General features: G+C 37.8%; 1 long non-coding RNA gene across 1 annotated transcript in view; it reads left to right on the forward strand.

Annotated features, from left to right (window-relative positions):
• The window catches only part of LOC139695383 (uncharacterized), a 60,936-nt gene extending 51,853 nt beyond the window's left edge, over window positions 1-9,083 (forward strand). The window contains exon 3 of the long non-coding RNA XR_011702307.1: window positions 8,574-9,083. This is a non-coding gene — a long non-coding RNA (uncharacterized lncRNA). The remainder of the gene's footprint in view (window positions 1-8,573) is intronic.
• Window positions 9,084-9,199: the final 116 nt, after the last annotated feature.

Here is a 9,199-nt window from a genome sequence, read left to right on the forward strand (position 1 = left end):
CACTCTTATTTAGGTGAACTTCAAATTGCTAATTGTCGCGTTAACGTTGTATAGCATTTAGGCCATCAGCTAAAAATACTTTGTCCCCAGGAAAAAACGCATTCCTCTGTAAACCACTAAATCCTCGGCGAATAAAGTTATATTTCTTGCTATTAACTATGGTGTTAATATTTTTCACGTAGAGAAGGAATAAAAGAGGTCAGATAACACTTCCCTTCAAGACGCCTGACGTGAATTCCACTTCTTAAGGGATAGCACAATATATGATCGCTCTGTAAAGTATCAGTATATTTGTTTAAAATATTTTGCAATAGAAATGTAATTATTTAAACATTTGTATTGATTATTCAAGCTTAAATCCCCTTAATGAACGAAGAACAATTCACATGGCCAAAAACGGTAAAATTGCAACAATGTACATATATACTTGGATTACTAAATCAAATTTTTTAGTGAAGATTCATTTTTTGGATTACTACAGCAATTTAACGTTTCACGCACTCAGTTTCAGTTTAATATTATCAAAGAAAAATTATCTTTGAGCTATATTATAGTCAATGCCGGGGTACTGAAACGTTAGGTCACGTTTATTGTAAATTTTCAACGACTTTATCGGTGCAAGATTACGATTTTATAGTTCCCCCTATACATGCAATAAATACAATTACAGAAGCGTTTACATAAGGGGATTTACATAAGTTTCTTAATGATACCGGAGGGAGCAGATATATTTGTCATTTAGGTTTTTCATATGAAAAAAATGATCCGGATAACCTTTGTGAGAACTTATAAGAGTTCATAAATTAAGGTATTTCAAAACCTCAAACGATCTTCAAAATCGTATCCATACTTCGATGCTAATGAAATATTTTGCAATGTGATACCATCTTACACATGTATGCATACATATTCTTGACTAAGACCATACCTTTATCCTAAGATGGCTTTATGCTGCAAAATAATGTGTTATGACCGATGGGATCGTCAGATAAATTGAAAAGAAAAATATTCTTTTTTCACAAAATTACTTTCACTTCACGATGCATATTTAAACGTGAAAATACGTATGCACAACTTTAACAGAGGAATTAAATTATAAATTAACTCATGTTAACAAAAGATTAAAATTAAAAAAGATAAAAAGAGAAACAAATGAACAATTACTCAATTGCTAAGAGAGGCAAAGCAGAGTTGAGATAGATGTTGCGTTATATACAGAAGAAGGTATTTCTTGAAGATTTGAAGGGCAGACACACGCTAGAAGGAATAGGGAGGGACTCATGCCTTAGTTGTGAGGAAGACTAGAGGAATTTTAGTCTTTAGATGTAATTAACTGAAGTAAAAAAGGAAGTGATATACAGTGAATCAGTGAGCGTTTTCTCTGGATATGCTTTTGGTCACTGCCTTTTAGCAATATAATTTCAACATGGGAAACATAAATTTGCCTGTGAGAAGAACACACCAATTACGAGCCCCCTGATTGGTACATGTACGCAAGTACATTCGATGCATTGATATATATATATATATATATATATATATATATATATATATATATATATATATATATATGAAACTTTAAACTTTGCAAAAATGGAGATTACTCACGCTGTTACTTCAAATAAATACCTATCTGGGAGAAAGTAAACATTTGAATGAACGTGTTGTAATACCTAGGCTTGAAAACAATATTTTGTGAGATAAAATTAGACCAGATAAATCACTATTTTTATAGTATTTTTATAAAAGGTTAGCCGTGGTTTTACGCTGGTATTTATACCTCAAGTCAAGCTCCTAAGATTACCTACCTGAGGAGAGTACGAAAATTTTATTCAGCTCTTTCAGGAATTTCTTCTCTTTTCCTCTCAAAAAATCCCTCTGCCCCTCCTCGTTTCTTCCAATCAAAATCCGTCCCTGCTTGCAGACTTTATAAATCCCAATATATCTTGTTATATGTTGTCAGTTTTTCGATACACACGAATTTCTGTCAATTTCCTCAACTCCTCCTTGCCCCATATTACCTTTTTTTCGTTCATCTTCCTCTGAATGTTACTATTCCTATTCCCTCACTTCTCATAATACTCTTTACTACACTCATATTATTTTCCTTAAAAGTAGCTCTCGTAAATAGATGGCACTATATTATAAATAAAATCGTTCAATAATCTTCTATCAGCGGCTTAACTTACGGCACGTTGTCTTAAACTCTCTGTATTTAAACAATTCTCTTAAGCCGTACTCTTCAAATTTTCTTTACGCTACTTTCAATTTTGTTTCAAAGCCTACCACGGTTTAAATTTATTTTGCTGGCATCCATGTTGATATGCACCGCTGGGCATCAGCTTTCCTGAAAACTGTAAGTCACCATTTTCTAATCAGTGGTTATTTATGGCCAATATTTGACCTCTTTATGATCTGATTTAGCACACTATCGTTATTGCTGTCCATAACGTGAATTTCTTCATTAGATAAGCGGCCCAAATCCAATGATTCTTGGTGGAATAGATTGCTGTGATTGAAATTATATCAAATTTGAGTAAAAGTAATAGATTGATCGTTATCCATCGCGAATAAAACGGTTATGACAACGAGCGATCGGTATGATATCCCACAGTCAAATTAGTTGTTGGATCCCTGCACATGTTTTTAGCCTTTGTCATTAGTGAAATAAGTACTTTTTCCGGAGGATTAAGGAAATGGGTATCATCCTAGGGGCTCCCTTCAATGTCATTTCTTATTTCTCCTCTTTTAGTCCAAATATATTTCATGGCGGATGCTATTAAATTTGTTATAGGGAATATTTTTCTGCTATTTGTTTCCACCGTGTAGTTTACATTTGCGATTTGGCTTCGTTATTACAATGATATCATCAGCTGTGACATGCTAACAACTGCCTTTAATATAATGTGCATACTATAATGTAAAATATTGATGAAAATGTACATCAGTAGTAATTCACTATTTTACTTGCGTACGTATATATTGCCTTTACTGGCTTATTGGGCTTTAATTTCCGCATCCTTTAGACGCATTAATAAGCCTCTTTTACTTTTTGAGTGCCTCATTACTTGTATATCACTTTTATATATTGCTGCAAACAAAGTATTTTCTCAAGATTTGCTACTCATTGTACTGAGATTAATTATACTATGTGCATGCCAAACAATAATCCTGCTATGCAGTGGTCAGTTTAATATTCATTAGATAATCCCTCCCTAAATAATGACTTTTAATACTTTTAATGCTTTAACATTTAACTTCGATCTCTTCCCGACTTCAATACTGAATATTGATACCGGTTATACCATTGAGGCTACTTTGAACTGGTATAATATTTCCAAATCCGGCAGTTCAGAATGAAAAGAAAAAGGCTTTCGTTAAATAGCGCTCAATCAGTGTTTACGGCGATGCACGAGCCATATTTATTTCCATGCGTCATTTACGGAAGCGCGAAGAACCGCCGGAAGTAAGTCGTGGGATCCACCTGGAGGGAAATAAACCCCGGAAAAGGTTCCAACCGGCGCTTGTTTTTGGCAAACACACACTGACATCTGCCACAAAACTTCTCAGTAGTCCTATTTTCCACTTTGCGTCTGTTTTGGCGTCATTCCTGCGTCGACTCCCGCACCGATGACGTCTGTGTTTACCTCTCGCCCTGCCATTGCGTCTCTCCGTTCGCCCGTGTAGACCGCAGCGGGCGACACCCCATCCTCCTCCAGGGAACTTTGGGTTTGGTGCCCTTCCCAACCCTTTCGCTCCATCTCTTGTGTGTTTTATTTCTCGTGGGATTTTCTGTCTTATCCGTTGAAAACGCGGACAGATTATAGAGAGGAGGGTAAACATTATCCAAAATATAACTAAATTTGTGATGTTACCAAAATAAAAAAGTCATGTTGACAAAAACATTTATTTCCATTGTATTCCTGGAATTTACTACGGCGACTGAGTAAAAAAAACATTGCACGTATTTAATAAATCAATTTTCTAGCCTTTTTAAAAAGGAATTTTTACTAATAAAGTGTATTATTTTTTGTATATATCATGTTACCGTGCTTAATAATTTTCCGCTCCTATTGCTAGAGAGTGTTTTGGGAAAAGAATGATTAATTACGCAATGGATATTAAATGCATTTTTAAAAGTAAAGCTTTTTTGCATTAATAACTGACAATACTCTGTTGAAAAACCGAGTGATGCGGAATATTTAGGCATTAAATATGCTGCAGAAGCAGTTTGCTCGAGCTTACAGAAATCCAAGTGTTCATACGAAAGAACTTGGAAAACTTTTGGAATTTGAAATGATGATAAGAAACAAATATCTACTCTTGTGAAAAAATGGTTGAATTCTATTGGATTGTATACTGTATTTCAAAAATGCATAATAAATGAATATTTGATAATATTTCTTACTTTTGACGCAGGCATGCAACCGTCACTCTTAAGGTCAGTTGCTTTAACTAATGCTATTTCGAAAATTAAAAAAATGCTGTATTTTGTCGACTTCCTTCGTTTTTCTGTGTGTGCCGAGTCTTTTGTGTTATGTGACATGGAGCTTTAAATTATATTAAATTATTTGGATACACATATTAATTAGCTAATTTTTACTATCGTTTTAATGGCCGATACCATTATATTGGTCTTCACGTTACAACGCTGTTAATCACAAAAGTAGCTTCAGGAAAATTTAATCAAGTTTCAACTTTCTTATAAAATGAAGAACATACTTCGAAGTAAATCTGTCTGGCCAATTATTCCTGATAGCCTCAAGCGGGTGAATAGATTTGGTTTTAATGGTTGGATAAAATAGGCAATTCTACTTTTACCCAGGGATAATAGAACTAATTAAATTTCTTAAATATTAGAAAATTTATTGAAATATGAGAGAGCAATACATTTTTAGTACAATAAATTTCTGTGACTTTTCATTATGGAATCGTTTAATTTTGAATAAATGCCATTTATACTTTTCCGTAAATGAAATTGGATAAAGCAGCGTCCTCAGGCATTATCTCCATATTTTTCCATAAAGTGAGATAAAAATTGATTCGGTACGAAGTGAATAATTAGAAAAGTTTTCCGGCGGAACCATGTTGGGAAAGGGATTTTTTTTCCTTCGTTGTGCGAAACAGCGGAAAGCGCGATGTTTTGTGCCCCGAACCCTGACATTTGTTCTGCAGCGACCCTTGTCCCCACGGTACACACAGGGCTTCGTGGGGCCATGGTTTCGTGTTGCGGGTGGCGCAAAAAGGAGATTCTCGGCGTTTCCATCGCTCATGCCGTGGCGCTAGCTCTTACGCCGGTGGCTTCGAATGCATGGCTACGCGCCTAACCCTTTTAACGCCGTGGATGGCCACAACCCCTTACGGTTACGTGGATTTAGCGGTTTAAGTCTCTTTCACGGTGCCATGGCATAGGCACTGGATCGATATTAAAGGCGCTTTCGTAATGGATGCCAACTAAGCCCTACTAGGTAGAATGCCGAACCGAACGAACGTAAAATATCCGTGCACGGGATTTTTGACTGCGGATGTTCACTGATTACCTTCGGGAAAAGGTTTTCACTTACATTTCGGTGCTTTAACACCAATTTAAAACTTGTAAAAAGAATTGCTTCTATTGGCTGAATTGCGAGATTCCTATCGGTATGTTAGTTAAGTAGTTCGAAAACGTCGAATCTGTTGTCACATTTGAAGACGTTGCTCTGTTTTGTCCTCGGAGACAAAATTGTGGCCAGGAAATGGTTCAGAGAAGGGCGCATAGAATAACTTGCAAGTTGCACACACTATATAGGGTTTACTATGCGGTAGGCTGTATCTAGTCTGCTTGTGACTTTGAAAATGATTTGTATCCATTAGCATATATTGGTTTTATTTTCTTTGCCCAATAGACAATACATGTTGTACCGAATTCTTTGTTTTGCTGTTTTAAGTGTAGGAAATTTGGTCAAAGAGCGGTCTTTCTCTGGAGCACTGTTGTTCAAAATAATTTTAGTTATTTACTATTTTCGTTATGATTAAATACAAAAAAGAACCATAGTAAACTATGCAACAATTTCAGAGTGTAAAAATCATTCGCCTTGACTGGGATTCGAACCCAGATCCCTCAATATCCGGTCGAGTGCTTTAGCCACTTAAGCTACCGAGTCCAAGAAATCTATATCTGTGGTTTTAGACATTTGTGCGTCGCCGAAGAGCGTTCCATTTCAAATACACACACGCACGCACACACACACATACATATACTAACTTGAACAAAAAGTTCCCGGAATAACCACCGTGTGGCGCTCCCATCGTTCCGATTTGAGTTCTGTTTTTTTTGTTAAATTGGTACATCTGTTGTTGATATTCCCTTTAAATCTTAGTGTCATAACTTGACATTTGCAAAAGTTACGGTCGGTTTTCGGTATGTCCATCAGTGCTTCCTGCGATTTTTCCATTACTTCCTCTCGGCTGCTAAAACGCGTTCCCCGTAATGGTTTTTTAACTCGATTTAACAGAAAGAAGTCACAGGGAGCCAAATCAGGTGAATTCGGTGGCTGTTGGATGGTATTTGTTGCATTTTTCGTCAAAAAATTACGAATAATGATAGCACTGTGCGACGGTGCGTTATCAAAATTGCTGAAATGGCATCGGTTTCTTACTATTATGATTTATGATTAGTCGAGGAAAGAATGAGTTTTTTGTATCTACCTCCACTGGAATCTATCTCCCTTTTTTATCTTTGTGGTTTCATCTACCAAAGTAGTGTAGGGGCATAATAATCTCTTGAGTGTCATCGCAAAACTCGTCGTTCCTGATCATTTTCAAAAGTCTAAATCTCGCTTGTTCTATTCGTATCTTAAGTGGTTCCCAGCCTTCATCCCCTAAGAGACCTGTCACACTTGTTTTCTTAATATAAATTTTTTAAACAAAATTGGCGGATTTTTCTGGACTTTATCTAATTCTTTTTGTCAAATTTTTTCCCAACGATCCCAAATACTTGCAGCATATTCCAAATGAGGTCTAACTACTGCAAAATAAGACATATCTTTAACTTTCTCATTACATTTATTATTCGAGTTCTGAAAAGGATCATGTATTATTTCAAAAAAATTAGGGAACTTGAGCTCTGCGGAGTCGTAAAATATCAAGTTCAATGAAAATCTCCGATGGCGCAAATATATTAGCACCACTCGTCCAAAAGGAAAATTATAATATGTTGTGATAGCTTGGCACCCATCGCAAGGTAAACTATTTCAGCAAATTTTAGTTATCCTTTTGAACAAGTGTTGGTAATTTATTACGGCCATAAGACATTTGTTAAAAACATTTTATTATTCCGAAGCTTAAGAGCATTGTCGAACTCACTCTTTGAAGAACGTTTTCCCTTCTCTATTTTTCTCCTTCACTTTTTCTGATTTCTGAACACTAGTCATGTGTCGGTTGAGAAGGTCACATCTCCACGCTCCTCACCCCACCCCCTAGCATCAATCTCACTCCTTGTTAACATCCCATTCCTACTATGCAGCTCGTTATGAGCAGTGACAAAAATAAATTGGTCTGGCGTTAACGTTCACTGCCTCTATTTCGGTGGACTTACTTTCGGTAGAGAGCTGAATTCAGCGTCGGCTAAGTGAGTGTATGATCGCAGGACTTGTTGGTACTGATAACATGACTATGTGCACCATTTTCAATGGACATTTGGCGATGCGAAATATCTGCACTAAGCTCTTCGCCAAGGGCTAGAGCGCTTGACGCTCTAGGGTAACCGACTACCTGACGAAAAATAGCATCACGACGATTCCCCAATCTCCTTAAAGACACGAATTGGCACCAACAGACTATTTCCTTTTTCGGAAACCGAAATTCTTCTTCAAAAGACACCATCATGAGCCCTTAAATGACGTCAAAGAAGCTTTAACGCGTGCCCTCCAGGGCCTTCCGGAATCCGCCTACCAGGGAACCTTCGGGTTGTGGAAAAACAGCTGGCAAAAGTGTGTCGAGGCTCAAGGGATGTATCGTACTTGGAAGAATTTTGAGGCATTTTAGTGTAATATCTCAAACCTTTTTTTCCGAAACGTTTCCTGATACTTTTTATTTAAACCTCGTAAATCTGTTTCTGCAATTTAGGCTCTGTAAACTAGATTCAATTAATGACAACTTTTAAATCAATAAGGCCCTTTACTAATATAGTAAGTTGGACCATTCGGACAATATGAGGAAGATTTAGCACTTATAGATTAAATTGTTATTATTTTTTTCTCTTACAATTTGGATCAGAACAAAATCAAAGCGAAACAGCAAAAAAACTGCGGCTGATAAACATAGCTGCGAACGTATACACCCGAACGGATAATCCACTCAATTCACGAAGAGTGGTGAGCTCATAATACCCGCCACATAAAATCTGGGTGGCGGGCAGGACGCGTCTTAGATGAGATATGATTTATTTCTCCAGCGTCGTGGATATCGTGCAGGAATGAGGAAATTATAAATCTAATAGCAGTTGGCATAAATATCATTGATTCTTGTAGTTTGTTACACTATACGACATAAGTTTTCATAATTAAATTAGAATTGATCTTTTTCTTCCTCAGGCATGCAATCTCGAGATATCATCCTAGCCAATCCGAGGCACGCCGCAGTCTGCTGGTGTGACTGGTGCGAAGATTAGATGCCAAGAACTATAGAACTGAACGAAAATTTGATTCTCCAGCGAAAGAGACAGGAAGGAAGGGTGAGGGAAACGTTCTTGGAGAGAATGAGTAAGTATTTCTAATTGCCATAGGCCCAAGAGGGTGATACAAAAACTAAAAATTAAGTTTTGCAAATGTTTTCTCCTTGACGCCTGGTGAAGCCATTATTTCATCCTCTGTGCTGTGTTGTGACTAAGTGACCATTCACCATTCGATCGAAACTTTAGTGTCTGGTGGAGCAGAGATTCAATATTGCGATCAAGATCGAGTGTTTCGGACAAGAGGACGCCGGACGTTTCACCGGTGCCGCGCGTGTCCTTCCTAGGGTGCCCCGCGGCGCCCGGAGGCGCTCGTTCGCAGGTGGCTGCCGGGACACGAGCACAACGGACCACGCGGTTTCCATGACAACGACCCCGCTGCCGCGATGAGGGGCGGTGTCCGATGAGGAGGGAGGGGTGGGGGTGGCCCGCGGATGTCGCCCGCCCCGCCGGGGGCCGCCCGGGGCCGCACTGAATCGTCGCCGTCGT

Source organism: Hetaerina americana, unplaced genomic scaffold, assembly GCF_022747635.1.
Source record: "Hetaerina americana unplaced genomic scaffold, ioHetAmer1.1.p SCAF_6, whole genome shotgun sequence".
Lineage (NCBI taxonomy): Eukaryota > Metazoa > Arthropoda > Insecta > Odonata > Calopterygidae > Hetaerina > Hetaerina americana.